General features: G+C 42.9%; 1 non-coding gene across 1 annotated transcript; it reads right to left on the reverse strand.

The window, feature by feature from the left end:
- Positions 1-940: 940 nt before the first annotated feature.
- On the reverse strand, positions 941-1,045 carry LOC123324444. The gene has a single exon (XR_006539816.1). It is a non-coding gene; the product is annotated as a U6 spliceosomal RNA (small nuclear RNA).
- Between the last annotated feature and the right edge of the window lie 4,184 nt (positions 1,046-5,229).

Raw genomic sequence — 5,229 nt, forward strand, 5'->3', positions numbered from 1 at the left:
TCCACGGTTGAACCCGAGTCGGTTAAACAAGTCATGTCCTAATTCAAGGCCAGGGCTGACTTTGGGGATGTGCCGCCTAGGCAGTAGCCCCGAGCCCATGCTCCAAAGGGTCCCTTGTGGTTGCTATCTTGAAATTCTTAAGAATGCTCTCTTTGAGCTTGTGTTTTATAAGGGAAATAGGATGGGACAATGGAGCATGTGTGTGAACAGAGAAGTTCCACGCCATATGCGAGTGAATGCTGTTCCTTGCGGCCTGATTTACAAATGGCATTTACAAACAGCCAAGCACTCCGGTGGACCCATGAGGCGTGGCAGTTCAGTGACTCCAAGCAAGTGCAGCATGTTGGGTCTGTGACTGGGTAAGAGGGGTCATTGACAACCCCTCTAGGCCATGCTTTCTGTTTAAACAAGAACTTGCTTCAGGCCCAGAGGAAGACAATGGCTGTCTAAAGAACACTAACGAGCAAGGAGCCCCATCACACCATTTTTTTTACTTGTGTTACTTTCTTGAATCGGGCAATGATACTGAAAACGATGACATAGAAAGAAAGGAAAAGATAGGGCGATGGTTTCTTTTCCTTTCAGCCTTTCCTTACTCTTCAGTAAACTGAAAATAGAGTTGGTGGAATGTGTGCTATGAAAAGCTGAGTTCGTTTTGTGCAGTACACGTATGAGCTTCGAAATATGGCTTGTGTCATTCCGAGAGTGCTATATATGAGTTGAATGCTCCTCTACTTGCATTTAACACTGGTATTGCACCACATAAAGATGAATGGCAAATTTCATGCTTATCATTTAAAATGTTGATTTTTCTTGATTTAGAATGACATTAAATAGCAAATAAAAAAGCCCAAATACAATGATAAGTCAAAAGGAGACCTCAGAAGAAAGGACAAACTTTATATTTTAATAGCTTTAAAGGCATTTTTTCTCCTTTTATTTTTTTATGGAACACCTCACAAATTTGTGCATCATCTTGTGGCGCAGGGGCCGTGCTGATCTTCTCTGTATCGTCCCAATGTTAGTATGTGTATGTGCTGCCTAAGTGAGCACTCTCCTTTTTAGACAAGAAGCCCCACATTTTCATTCTGTAACGGACCCTGCAAATGATATAGCTGACCCTGCTCAAGGCCTCATAAGTGCACAGGACTGTCGTGCCTGCTGTCAATGTCCCCTTCAGGTGACAATGTCAGGAAGCAACAGCGCTCAAGAACTCAGCCTTCAAAGTGCAAGTAGCTGAAGCCACAAGGTGCACAGATGATAAGAAGGCTTCCCTGGAGTTGCTCTTTGGTCATAATTGCTCTGCAAGTTTCCTTCTCAGCAGGGGAGGCTTCCTGCCCCCGCCTGGAGCTTCCCGGGCTCCTAGCCCCGCCCCGCCCCTTCCCTGCCCCTTCCCCGCCCAGACGGCGTCACTGCAAGATGAACAGACCCTAAATAAAGCAAAGCAGGTTTGAAAGCAATTACGAGTGAACGGAGTGGCAATATTTCCTTTTCAAATAAATATGCGATAAAATCACCAAATATGGGTGTATCTATTCATAGAATATCACTTTAGGATTCTGGTGATCCCTTTGCTTAAAATAGTTAAAAATATAGTAAAACAGAAAGGTCCGCCCTGGAGACTCAAAAGTCATGTAAAACCACACAGGACCAGTGATCGGTATGTTTCACGTGGACACGGGGGTGAGAGGGGTCAGCAAAGGCCAGGCACAGACCACTTTTGAAGATGGGATAGAGATGAGTGAGGCATCTGTTCTCAAAGTGGAGACTTTTAACCAAACAGAGCATGCCTGTCTCATCGATTATCACTGGGCAGCTGCGAGAATGTCACAGAAGTCCGGATACAGTTAAACTCACAATTGGGATTAAAGCAGGATTTACAGTGAAAGGGGATTTAAAAAGTTTTCCCCCCAATTTCATGAAATATCAGTCTGGTATAATTTGGAAGGGAGGAAACAGAAAGAGCTTACTGATTTCACCTGGCAATCGTACATCCGTGCGCATCGTGGACGGGGCAGAAACTCCAGAGGACTGTCTATGCAAAGTCAAAGAAAGGAAGAAACCACTTCTTGGTTAAATCATGTGTGTTTTCCTTTTTTTCTAAAAGTGAGGACTAAGATGAGCCACTCTAAGATTAAACCCAATGCTATCTTTACGTCCCATTTCATTTTAAACTCCTCTTGCTGGGCAGCTTCTCCGCATGCAGAGCCGGTCCACCACGGAGATGAACGTGTCTGGCTTATTGTTGGTAAAGCCCAGGCTAGTTGGAAACTATTTTGGGTTTCTCACTCAAATCAGATTTCAACTTTGATTTTTCAAAAGGTTAATAGGTTAGTCCAGCGGTCTGTTGTGTCAACAGGGCCCTAGGAAAAAATAATCATGAAAGCAATATCAAAAGGTCAAAAGGAAGAAATTGAAAATGTTGTAATAAAGAAATGATGGGGGGCGCCTGGGTGGCTCAGTCGTTAAGCGTCTGCCTTTGGCTCAGGTCATGATCCCAGGGTCCTGGGATCAAGCCTGCAATGGGCTCCCTGTTCAGCGGGGAGCCTGCTTCTCCCTCTCCCACTCCCCCTGCTTGTGTTCCCTCTCTCGCTGTCTCTCTCTCTGTCAAATAAAAAAAAAAAAAAAGAAATGATGGAAGCCTGTTATGTGTGCATTTTAATTCAAACGCAGAAGCCTGACAAAGAAAACAAGACGATGTTGCTCAGCGTGCTTGCTGGGAGGGAGAAGTGACATGTCACTAACCCGGAGTGAGATGAATTTTAACAGCTCATGGTGGCCTGATGTTCCCTAAAGACTCTAGTGAGACAGGAGAAATATGAACGGAGGTAGGAAGGGAATGGAATCTCTGGTAACGAATTACTTTTTTTAGTGTGGGGTGAAGTTAATGCAATCACCATTGGCTGCTATAGAACATGCCAACAAATGGTACTTCAGCGCTGAAGAATTTGAATCTCTAAACTTCCTTTAGGGTGTAAGTGTGATTAATGTTCCATACACAGGGCAAATGGGAAAAGGTGGGGACTACAGAAGGTAGAGCAGAGCTGGGACCAATTTCTTCTACTTGCTTCACACTGACCATCCTGCGCTGGTTGTCGGTAGCAACACTGGGACTCACAAAAGCCACACGTTGCGTTGTGGGGGCCTCGGGGGAGGACAGAGCGTGAGGGGAGTTCTATATGCTGAGTCTCTGGGTTGTGTGTGCACGGGTGGCCGGGGTGGGGGGGCGTTCCTTCTTAGATGTAAAGACAAAGATCGTGTTTGTGCTTGCGCGCTATGCTGGTATCCTTAAGTCTCCTCGTCCTGGCGAGAGACTGGGCACTGGCCCCTGAATCTACTTATCTTTCATAAAACAAGAAGATAGCTTAAGGAACCACATGATTCTGCCCCAACGTTCTTTCCATCCTTTCAAAGGTCCAAGGAACAAAATGAGGAACTAAAATCTTAACCACAGATGGAAACGCCAGAAGATGAAAAGCTGAACAAATAACCAACATATAATATATACTATATATAATGATATCTAAATAATATAAGAATATGAAAGATTAAATCTCTAAACTGAAAACAGTAAGTTGGTTCCTTTCTCCCAACAGTTTCCTGGGACATCCCCTTTACGTAGTAGAAACTTGCTGATAAGAGATTTGAACTAAATGCCTGCTCAACAGAAAAACTAGTGGATAATAAAGTGCTAAACACATTTAAAATAACTTTTATCATGCTTTACGCTTCCCTACTTAACTACTCTTAATGGCTCCCCAATGCCTGTGTAGTTAGATATATAGGTATAAATACACACAGTAAAATTCACAGATTTTAAGTATACAGTTCAATGAGTTTGAGCAAATGTATTTAGGTCAGTAACCAACACCCGAGTCAAGATACAGGACATTTACATCAACCTAGAAGGTTTTCAATTGTCCATTCTGGCCAACCCTTCTCCCCTCCCAGAAGCAAATTCTAACTCTTATCCTCATAGATTTTTTTTTTTTTTTTTTTTTTTTACTTGATCTCAGTGGAATCATGATGGTATCATATAAAGTGAGTCTCTTTGTTTCTGGCTTCTTTTGCTCGATACAACTATTTTTGTTGTTTTTTGTTTTTAAAGATTTATTTATTTGAGAGAGAGAGAGAACACGAGTAGGGGGAGGATGGAGGAGGAGCAGAGAGAGGGAGGGAGAAGCAGACTCCCCGCTGAGCAGAGAACCCCACACAGGGCTCGATCCCAGGACCCCTAGACCATGACCTGAGCCAAAGGCAGACACCTAACTGACGGAGCCACCCAGGTGCCCCTCAACACAATGTTTCTGAGATTCTTCCATGGCTGCCATCAACATTCTTTAAAATTTTTGAAGTATTTACTTCAAAAATGTTTAGTCAAACTTGAGAAACGAAATTTATCCTAATCTCCTAATCGTTTTCAACTTTGTATGGTGAACCTGGAGAGCTTTTAAAAAAATACCAATAGTCATGCCCACCTTCAGAGTGTCTGATTTAATTGATCTGGGGTAGGAGGAAAGCATTTCTGAATGCTGGCATTCTAGTATTTCTGAAAGCTCCCCCGTCGATTCTGATATTCTGCCATAGTTGAGAACCTCTGGACTCAGAAATGATGGAATTCCACCTCAAGTTCATGCAGATCTTCCCCTATCCCCCCTTTTCCATCTCAGAGGAATTGGTGGCCTTTCTCCTTTCCATTTGGGCTCCTGACTTAATAATAGCTACTATTTTATGAAAGCTTACACTGTGCTAATGACTTCTATCTATTATCTCATTTAGGTCTTACAACAATCATGTTATTCCAGTTTGACAAAATGAACAAAATGCGGTTTAAAGAGAGAAGTTATGCAGCTTGTAAGGGTAGGAGCCAGGATTCAAACACGTTTATTATTTGCTGAGAAATACCTCCCCATCGTGATTCTATCTCCTATCCATTAATTATCTCTCTCCAATCTTTTCTTTTCCTTTGGCTTTTTAAATTTTCCTCAGTCTACACTAATGCTTAGGTTACCTTTAGCCTAAAGAAAGAATAAATAAAGACTTCTCCTTTAAACATGCCAGTCTTCAAACTCCACCTTTATTTCTCTCCTCCTGTTCTACTCTTGTGCGCATTGCACAAACTAGGGGCAGCCCCTAGCATGTGACTACAGTGGTTCTCCAGTCCCCGGTGAGTTCCTCATTACCCCATTCAATCTTTCAGCTTAGTTTGCATTCTGTTCAATTCTTGGC

Source organism: Neomonachus schauinslandi, chromosome 3, assembly GCF_002201575.2.
Source record: "Neomonachus schauinslandi chromosome 3, ASM220157v2, whole genome shotgun sequence".
In the NCBI taxonomy this organism is placed as follows: domain Eukaryota; kingdom Metazoa; phylum Chordata; class Mammalia; order Carnivora; family Phocidae; genus Neomonachus; species Neomonachus schauinslandi.